At 39.3% G+C, this 10732-nt stretch overlaps 2 pseudogenes; both read left to right on the top strand.

The window, feature by feature from the left end:
- The first annotated feature begins 1620 nt into the window (after positions 1-1620).
- LOC107710182 (uncharacterized) lies at positions 1621-5998 on the top strand (annotated as a pseudogene).
- A 1675-nt stretch (positions 5999-7673) lies between these two features.
- The window catches only part of LOC107710181 (uncharacterized), a 48087-nt pseudogene continuing 45028 nt past the window's right edge, over positions 7674-10732 (top strand).

The raw sequence follows: 10732 nt of genomic DNA, 5'->3' as shown, positions 1-10732 counted from the left end.
TAGTTCTTGCCGTGTAAGAAAGTGAAAGTAGTCAAGCTGTTCCAAAGCAGTATATTATGTACAAAATGAACCTTTGATTCTTGGCAACTTTTTATTCTGTTTATGATTCTGTTTATTATTATTTCGGTGAGCTTTAATATCTAGCCTCTCTGGCCTGTTAAGATTATACGAATCAAAGGACAGAAGGGGGCCTGATGCCCAAAAGGAGAAGTCTGATCAGAGTAAATATAAATTCACTCATGCAGCTGTTCTTATATGGTGCTTAGGAAAATAGTTGCTACCTCCAGACCAAGAAAAACACAACTGACAGCATGTGACAGAGTAATAATACAGCAATTAAATTGCAAATGTTTTGTTGTTAAAAAAAAAAAAAAGTACATCACAAATAAAATGCATTTTAGAAAAAGTTTCATAAGTGGATCAAAGTTGTAGTCAGAACCAGAGTTCTGTAATCTTATCTAAAAGATAATTCTCAAAATCAACACGCATCCTACTGATGAGGGCAAAGGTTGTTTTTGAAATATTGAAATGTTTCCTTAACTTGGGTGAGGTCATAAGTATGAGTATGATTTCATGTTGGTTGAGCACCTTTTAATGCAATAACGCTTTTTCCGATGATTCGTTAAAAAAAATTGTACTTTTATAGATAGTTGCCCATGATAGCTGCTGTTGGTTCTCTGACTAAAAATATTTCTGCTTTTCTGGATTATTCCCTATCCTGTCCCAGGAGTGATTTCTCTGAGGAGGTAAGAGAGACTCTTCAATAATTATGTTATGAGCAGTGAATAATCGGTGTATTTACCCTTGATATGTGGTATATGAGTACCTCATATCCAACAAACATATTCTCTTGATTTTCAGTGTTAGTATTACATTATAACATTCAAAATTTGCCACGCCACCAAACTGTTCTTTCAATGTGTAACCTTGTATTTTGTGCTATATATGTTGTACTTATATTTTTTTACAAGAGGCTCTGGTGGAGAATTTTCTAGATAGGGCTCTACCACATCCAACAATTTCAGCAAACAACCCAATATATATTTTTTTTAAATACTAAACAATTAAACAAAAGTTTAAGAAAACAGAAAAAAAAAATAGAATTAAGAAGGATTTAAACATATTTTAAACATATAATTGCCAAGTTCAAGATTAAGTTTGAGTATGATCAAGTTTGCAAAACCAAAAAGGACCACATGGAGATGCTGAAAGACCACTAAACCAGGTTTGACTTAATATAGGGGTCTATAGGGATCTTGAGACATGCAGACATGATGACATATAGGGAAAGCATATATTTTGTAAATATCAGTTTATATAATTTATAAAAAATAATTGTTATTATTTTGTGTGTGTGGCTCAGGGAGAGCGTCCTCTATTGGCGAGCAGCCACTGATTTTTATACAGTGATTATATTATAATAAGGATTATATTTCAAAACAGGCAATTCATATTTAGGAAATGTTCTTGTACTATAAGATTGATCGGTCACTGATGGTGTAAAAAGTACATTTATATTTTACATTTTAAATAATTATATACTTATATATATATATATATATATACTGCATGTAAATAGATAATGTATTCACCTGTGTTATTATCTTAACCCCAGAAACAATGGCATCATCCACTCATCACAGCGGACATAAAAGCATGGAGCAACCTCCCAGAATGATGTAAGAAACTGATGTTATATATCTTGAATCTGTGATCACAATATAATTCCTTACATCCATATAGCGCTTTTTCTGGGCACTCAAAGCGCTTTACATAGAAGGGGGGGATCTCCTCTACCACCAGCAGTGTGCAGCATCCACCTGGATAATGCGACGGCACCCATAGTGCGCCAGAACGCCCACCACACACCAGCTTATTGGTGGAGAGGAGACATAATGAAGCCACATAATGAAGCCAATCAGTAGATATGGAGATTGTTAGGAGGCCATGATGATCAGAGGCCAACGGGCGAATTTGGCCAGGATGCCGGGGTTACACCCCTACAATGTGGATTCAAATTAAAGAGCTCTGCATCTGTATGTCATATATGGTTATCATTAATAAGATGTTTATATTAAAAAAAGTACAATATTGTTATAAACTCTATATGTTTCTTTTCACTGGAACTGAAATTATTGGTCTCAAAGATGAATTTATTGAACTCCTCAACCCCAGCAGTGCACTGAGAGATTGCATCAGATCATCTGAAAATGTGAAGAAGTTTTCAGACATGTTACTGAAGGATCTAAAGATGCTGGAATAATGGCTGTAGTTGGGGGAGTCACCATAGTTGCAGTATTAGCTTTAGCTCCATTTACTCTTCTGCTGCTGCTGTTGAAGTTGCTGCTGTTTCAGCACCAGGAACAGCTCTAAGCAGTGCAATTATTAGTGTAATCTTCAATGGTAAGAAAAAAAGTTCAGCAAAATTAGATAAGACAAACCACTGAACCTGAAATGAAGGAATTTCAGGATATAATCACCCCTATGGCTGACATGATGAAAACCATAAATCAGTGTACTGAGAAAATTAGAGGAGACACCTTAACAAATTCAGTTGTTTAACTTTGTTAGTGAATTGGCACATTTCTTGCAGATAGATAACACTGGTGAAGTGACTGCACAGATGTCTGGGTATGTTTACACACCAATGATTGTACTAAGAACGATTTTTTATTTGAGTTTTTGAAAAGTTGAGTGTACAGATGACAACATTGTCCAACATTGTAAAGTAAAACTATGTGCCTGCGCACATGTAGACTGAAAACGTAACGTGCGTGATGGTACAGTTTTTACAAATTCATATTTTTGTTGTTTACACTGTGGTGATAAACATTTCAAAAGCTTTAATTTTGAAATCCATTTTCAGGCTCCCAAAACACTGTTGTCATATAAATTACTTTTGTTGTCTGCTTGACTAAAATTAATAAAATGATTTGACTTTTACTTGTGATCCAACTAAATTTCTGACATTTGCCTCCATGTTTATTTTACAGACAGCCAAGTCTTCCACCACACAGGCCAACTCTGTTTCATGAAGGTCCTCCAAAACGATACCATCTACATACAGACAGAAAAATGATTGATGAAAATGGAAAAGTCAGAAAATGGACTTTTGGCAAAAAAGACACCAGTAAACCAAACAAAATTGTTGTGCTGGTGGGAGAGACTGGCGCTGGTAAGACGACTCTCATCAACACCATGGTCAACTACTTACTCAAGGTGAAGTTTGAGGATGAAATATGGTATGAAATCACAGAAGAAGCAGCTAGAGATCAATCAAAATCACAAACCTCTGAAATCACCATGTATGAGGTCTTTCCTGTGAAGAGTCCCATGTCTCTCACCATCATTGATACTCCAGGCTACGGAGACACTAGAGGACTGGACAAAGATCTGGAAGTCGCTGAGAATTTAGCCATTCTGTTTCAGAGCAATGATGGAGTTCGTGAAGTCGACGCTGTGTGTTTTGTTACTAAAGCGTCTAATAATCGTCTCTCAGACAGACAGCATTACATTATCAGTTCAATTCTGTCTTTGTTTGGAAAAGACATTGTGAACAACATTGTGTTTTTAATCACACACTCTGATGGTCTGCCACCAAAGAATGTCATTGGTGCCATTAATAAAGCTCAAATCCCCTGCAGACGAGACAAAAATGGCCAACCTGTTTATTTCTCATTTAACAACCGGCAGGCTGAAGAACGTCATATTGAGAGACGTTACATTCGTGCTCAAAGAGACGCCTGGGAAGACAGTGTGGAGGATGTGAAGCAATTCCTTCATTCTCTGGATGAAAAGAACAGAAGAAGTTTAGAGTTGACTTCAAGTGTCCTGATACAGCGCATTCGATTTGAAGCAACTATCTGCAACTTACAACTGCGAGTTCAAGAGAAAGAGCTGAAAATAGCTGAAAAACATCAGATTCAGAATACAATAAGACAAAACAAGGAAAAGATTGACAGGCATTCAGACTTTAGCATTCCTTTTAAAAAGCCTGTCAAAATGAAGGTTCCCATTGAGAGCAAGTCATGGAAGCACAGGAAGGCGATGACCTGCACCATCTGTGAGGAAAACTGCCATGAGTTTGACTGCTGGTGGGGTTCTGATCCCAGCAAATGTGAAGTCATGAAAGACGGCTACTGCACCGTGTGCACAGGGAAGTGTCACCACAGCAAACACGTCAAAGAAAACAAGAAATACATCATCAGCACCTTGAATGAAACAAAGCGGTTTTCAGTTATAAATAATCTTGACAGAGAGCTGCGGGAGATTGAGGATCAAAAGTCAGTTCTTCTGTTCAATGCTTATAGGACCATCAAGCATCTGTCTCGGATCGCATTAAAACCAGACTCTGCCTTCACTCTTCAGCATCTGGACTTCTTCATCCCCAGAGTGAGGGAAACTGGGAAAGAAAACTGGGCCCGAGAGCTGGAGGAGATGAGGGGAAACGCTGAAGCTGAAGAAGCCAATAAAGATGCTTTGAGTTACTTCAAAGCAGGAATAGCAAAAGTGAATAGTTTCTTTAGTGGACAATAAACAAATGCTTGTGATAAAACAATGAAATAAATTAAGAAGACTGCTTACAATGAGAAATCATTGCTGGTGATCTGAATATATCTTTGTACCAAGTTGTACCAAACTCAAGGGAACACTGTAGTTGATGAAGCCAATAAAGATGCTCTGATTTATCTTAAAGCGGTTCTGACAAAACTTTTCCTTGGTAGACAATGAACAAATGCAAATAAGACAAGATGAATCAATGATAATGAATAAGATTACACTGAGAAATCAATGCAGGTGACATTCTGTAAATCTAAAAATTAGAAATTTAATTTATTCATAGTATCAAGCTTTTTTAGTGTTTATTCTGTAGTGTAGGCCACTCTAATTCAATCTATTAGTTTATGAAATGTAATAATAAATGAGCATTTGTAATATTTTGGGATACTGGATTTTAACAGAATATTTTGTATCTTTGAAAGTTGAATGTTTACTAGTGTTAATCCTGGTTGAAATCTTCTACTTATCTTGTTGAAGTCTTTCTATTTGTTTGATTTTGTTTCCCTTTTTGATATTATTTCCCCTCAGACTGTTTGTCTTTCTCTATATCAAAATTCTTGTTTAATAAAATAACTAAAATAAATACAAAAATATATGACATTTTATAACCTTCAACCCTTATTTTCCTGACCAAACTAGAATACCTCCTTATCTTACGGTTAGTGACAAATGATTAGTAAGAGAGTATGCAAAAAATAAACACACACATCTGCAACTTACAGCTGCGAGTTCAAGAGAAAGAGATGAAAAAGGCTGAAAAACTTCAGATTCAGGAAGCAATGATGCAAAACAAGAAAAAGGTTGAGGAAAGTATAAACTTTACTATTAAAATAAAAAAGACAGACAACATGAAGGTTCCCATTGAGAGCAAGTCATGGAAGAACAGGAAGGCGACGACCTGCACCGTCTGTCAAGAAAACTGTCATGAGTTTAACTGCTGGTGGGTTTCTGATCCAAGCAAATGTGAAGTCATGAAAAAAAGGCTACTGCACCGTGTGCACAGGGCAGTGTCATCACAGCAAACACGTCAAAGAAAACAAGAAATACGTCATCAGAACCTCAAGCATGATGATAGAATATGACTCTATAAAAAGGAAATATGAAAAAAGCCCAAGACAAAAACAAGAGGTTTTCGGTTGTAATGAACAATGTTGACAAAGATCTGCAGGATATTGAAACCCAAAAGTCAATTATTCTGTTCAATGCTTACAGAACCATCAAGAATCTGTCTCAGATCGCATTAAAACCAGACTCTGCCTTCACTCTTCAGCATCTGGACTTCTTCATCCCCAGAGTGAGGGAAACTGGGAAAGAAAACTGGGCCCGAGAGCTGGAGGAGATGAGGGGAAACGCTGAAGCTGAAGAAGCCAATAAAGATGCTTTGAGTTACTTCAAAGCAGGAATAGCAAAAGTGAATAGTTTCTTTAGTGGACAATAAACAAATGCTTGTGATAAAACAATGAAATAAATTAAGAAGACTGCTTACAATGAGAAATCATTGCTGGTGATCTGAATATATCTTTGTACCAAGTTGTACCAAACTCAAGGGAACACTGTAGTTGATGAAGCCAATAAAGATGCTCTGATTTATCTTAAAGCGGTTCTGACAAAACTTTTCCTTGGTAGACAATGAACAAATGCAAATAAGACAAGATGAATCAATGATAATGAATAAGATTACACTGAGAAATCAATGCAGGTGACATTCTGTAAATCTAAAAATTAGAAATTTAATTTATTCATAGTATCAAGCTTTTTTAGTGTTTATTCTGTAGTGTAGGCCACTCTAATTCAATCTATTAGTTTATGAAATGTAATAATAAATGAGCATTTGTAATATTTTGGGATACTGGATTTTAACAGAATATTTTGTATCTTTGAAAGTTGAATGTTTACTAGTGTTAATCCTGGTTGAAATCTTCTACTTATCTTGTTGAAGTCTTTCTATTTGTTTGATTTTGTTTCCCTTTTTGATATTATTTCCCCTCAGACTGTTTGTCTTTCTCTATATCAAAATTCTTGTTTAATAAAATAACTAAAATAAATACAAAAATATATGACATTTTATAACCTTCAACCCTTATTTTCCTGACCAAACTAGAATACCTCCTTATCTTACGGTTAGTGACAAATGATTAGTAAGAGAGTATGCAAAAAATAAACACACACACACACACACACACACACAAGCACACGTATGTGATGTAGGAAAGAAAAACAATGCATTAAAAAGGGGACAGCAATGCCCAAGTGGAAAAAAAAAATAAACAAAAAAATAAAAATAAAACAGAGATTAACCTCGGTTCCCTATCTGTCCGCCACTACGAGTTATGTCGTGATGAAATTAGGGGTTTACTTGGGAGCCCCAATCATCTCTGAGTTTAAGAGAAAATGCCAATGAAAATTGGCTAGTGGATTTTGCATGCCAAGCCACTCCCCGTACACACAGGTATATAAGGCAAGAGCGTGCATCCTCTCATTCAGATTTTTGCTTCGGAGCTAAGTGGTCTTATGTTGATTCATTGCCACAAAGCCATTTCATCTTTGTGTTGGAAGAGGGCTGTCCTGGTTGGTGGTATGATGCAAACAGCGATCTCCCTGTCTTAGCGATTCCCCTGAGCGCTTCAACTTTGTGAACAGTTTCCTCTAAAAGAGCAAATCACAGACAGCTCACGTCTTTTTAAAGATGCCTTTCCGTCCATGTCCTCTTGGTTGTGGTCATTTCCTGTCCTCTGTCGACGGCCATGATCGCTGTCTTCAGTATCTGGGCATTCACCGCATTGAAAATGTTCTTGGATGGTTTATACCTCTATAGTGAGTGCATGACCCTGGCATCGCTGCGATCGCGTCTCTCTCTTCTTATAGGGAAGGGAGCAGACCCCTCTGTCACTACCCGTCCTGGTTTCTCTGCCACGAGCAGGGGACCGTCAGCTAGTGCTCTGGGAGATCTGAGGGTTACAGTGAGAGCTTCTCCGCTAGGCCAGTCCCCACGGACCTCTCATTCACTTGTCCCGTTCTGCTTCTGAGTAATTTTGCTGGTCCGTCTCGCGGCGATCCCAGCGTTTCATTCGGAGCACCGCCGGAGGATCAGACGTCAATAGCAGCACCGGGGGATGGGCTATCATTCTCTGAGGATGAAGATTCGGCGGGGCTGCAACCCTTCGGGTGTTGTCTCCACCGCCGAATTGGAACCAGAGCTGATGGCCATGCTTGCCCAGGCAGCCGTGAGCATCGGGCTGGAGATGAATACACCACCCAGCTCTGAGTGCTCGTGGCTGGATGATTGGTTTCTCAGCGCAGATGTTATACCCCTGGTAACATAAACTGTTAATGAGATATACACTTTAGTTACCTATAATCAATAATACATAAATGAATTAATACATATTTTATGGCATTTCAGAATTATCTGAAACTTAATTGTTATTTTTAGCAAGACTGATAACTAGTGCAAACCATTACAACATAAATATTCTTTCCAAATAATTAATATCTCTATAAAATGCTTAGATGTCTCAAACAATCTGTGAATCAATCAATGATCACTAAGCGAACAGAATTAAATGTTCATTACAAACATATAATATAAATATAAATTCAATTCAAGTTTATTTGTATAGCGCTTTTCACGATACAAATCGTTGCAAAGCAGCTTTACAGAAAATTAAGTTTCTACAATGTATTTGGTAGTAGCTTGTCAGTGGTGACTATGTCAAATTGAAGTAAACATTTCATAAATGTACGGAAAAATAAATTAAAGACGTAATCAAACAGACGATGAACACTATTAACAGCAATGATTATATGTTGCAATCAAACTTGTAGCAAAATTTGGTAGTTTGTTGTTTCAGGATTGGCATCATCTGAGGTCCTCTGAGGGGTTTGAATCATCTTTTCTCATGTGTTCGGTCATCTCAGGTCTTTGTAAGGGCTGGATCCAGACTGAAGCTTGTGTAAATCCTACTTACATCCCGTGGCAAAAACAAAGAAACAAATAGAGACATAATTAGCGTAGCTGCTGTTCCAAACAAGCAAAATTGATTTGTTTAACCCAAGCTAAAGAATAATAATGTGCATTTGATCAGATATAACTGCAGTACAAGATTATGAGATGCATTATTTGAATGCTTGGCCAAAGAGATGTGTCTTTAATCTAGATTTAAACAGAGAGAGTGTGTATGAACCCCGAACGTTATCAGGAAGGCTATTTCAGAGTTTGGGAGCCAAATGCGAAAAAAGCTGTACCTCCTTTAGTGGACTTTGCTCTCCAAGGTACTACCAAAACTCCAGAGTTTTATGACCTTAGGGAGCGTGATGGATTGTAGCGTGGTAGAAGACTAGTTATGTATGCAGAAGCTAAACAATCAAGGGCCTTGTAAGTAAGTAATAATATTTTGTAACTGATACGGAACTTAATAGGTAGCCAGTATAGAGACTGTAAAATTGGGGTAATATGATCATATTTTCTTGACCTGGTAAGGACTCTAGACGCTGCATTTTACCTGTAGCTTGTTTATTGAAGATGCAAGACAACCACCTAGCAGTGCATTACAATAGTCCAGTCTAGAGATCATGAATGCATGAACTAGCTTTTCTGCATCAGAAACAGGTAACATATTTCTACAGATTTTAAAGATTTTTCTTACAAAATCAGCACACACAATGTTATCAGGAAGGCTATTCCAGAGTTTGGGAGCCAAATGCGAAAAAGCTCTACCTCCTTTAGTGGACTTTGCTATCCTAGGTACTACCAAAAGTCCAGAGTTTTATGACCTTAGGGAGCGTGATGGATTGTAGCGTGGTAGAAGACTAGTTATGTATGCAGAAGCTAAACAATCAAGGGCCTTGTAAGTAAGTAATAATATTTTGTAACTGATACAGAACTTAATAGGTAGCCACTGCAGAGACTGTAAAATTGGCATAACAATGGAAACGTGTCCCCCCCCAGGGGCCACACCCACGCTTCCACAGCTCCGGGCAGGGGTGAAGATAGTACCCTCAGCCTGTGAGAGGAGATCCCTCCTGACGCAAATCTCCCATGGAGAGCCATCGAGAAAGGAAATCAGGTCCGAGAACCATACTCGGACCAGCCAGAACGGGCTACCAACAGTAGACCCCGTCCCGGCACACTCTCTCCAGAACTCCCGGGAGCAGAATGATCGGGGAAAAATGCGTACAGACGAAGCCTCGACCACGTCTGTACCATAGTGTCCAGTCTGAGAGAAGCTGGATGAGGGAGCGCGAACGCAGACCTCCCTGGTGGTTGATTTAAGAAACTGCTGCTGTGTTGTCGGTGCACCAACACATGGCGATCTCTTAGGTCCGGGAGGAAGTGTTTCAATGCTAGAAACACGGCCAGCATCTCCAGGCAGTTGATGTGCCACGTGAGATGGTGACCACTCCACAGACCACGGGCCGAGTGGCCACTCATGACCGCTCCCCAACCAGTGGGAGACGCGACCGTCGCTAGCGTTATGCAGTGACAAGAAGCTCCCAGCACCGGGCCCTGAGACAAGAACCAAAGTTTAATCCACATGTCTAAGGCACGTAGGCATCGCCGCGTGACCTTGAGCATGCGGAGCGGGTTTCCCCTCAGGGAGAAGCCCTTGGTTTTGAGCCACCACTGTAGGGGTCTCATGTACAGCAGGCCAAAAGGTATCACGTTGGACGCAGCTGCTATCAGACCCAGCAGTTTCTGGAACTGCTGACAGTGAGTGACCGGCCTTCTCTCACTCTCGCGACTGCAGTGAGGATCGACTCGAACCGAGCAGGAGACAGACGTGCCTGCATCGTGGTCGAATCCCACACCACACCCAGATAAATGGTTCTCTGTACTGGAAAAAGCACACTTTTCTTGGCATTAAGTCTAAACCCCAGCTCTTACAAGTGAGCATGAACGACATCTCGATGCCGAACTGCCATCTGCTCAGATTGAACTAATATCAACCAATCATCGATGTGGTTGAGTATGTGGATGCCCTGGAGTCACAGAGGAGCCAGAACAGCATCCACACACCTCGTGAAAGTGCGGGGTTTGAGTGCAAGGCCGACGGAAGAACCCGGTAAGCTTTTGCCCCCAAAAGCAAACCTCAGGAACTTCCATCCTTCTTTGCGATGAAGTACCGGCTGTAGAACCCAAACTGTCTGTCGAGAGAAGGGACCACCTCGATGG

This window comes from Sinocyclocheilus rhinocerous, unplaced genomic scaffold (genome assembly GCF_001515625.1).
Source record: "Sinocyclocheilus rhinocerous isolate Xijiao unplaced genomic scaffold, SAMN03320098_v1.1 scaffold207, whole genome shotgun sequence".
NCBI classification, from domain to species: domain Eukaryota; kingdom Metazoa; phylum Chordata; class Actinopteri; order Cypriniformes; family Cyprinidae; genus Sinocyclocheilus; species Sinocyclocheilus rhinocerous.
This window is presented reverse-complemented; position numbering and strand designations above follow the sequence as displayed.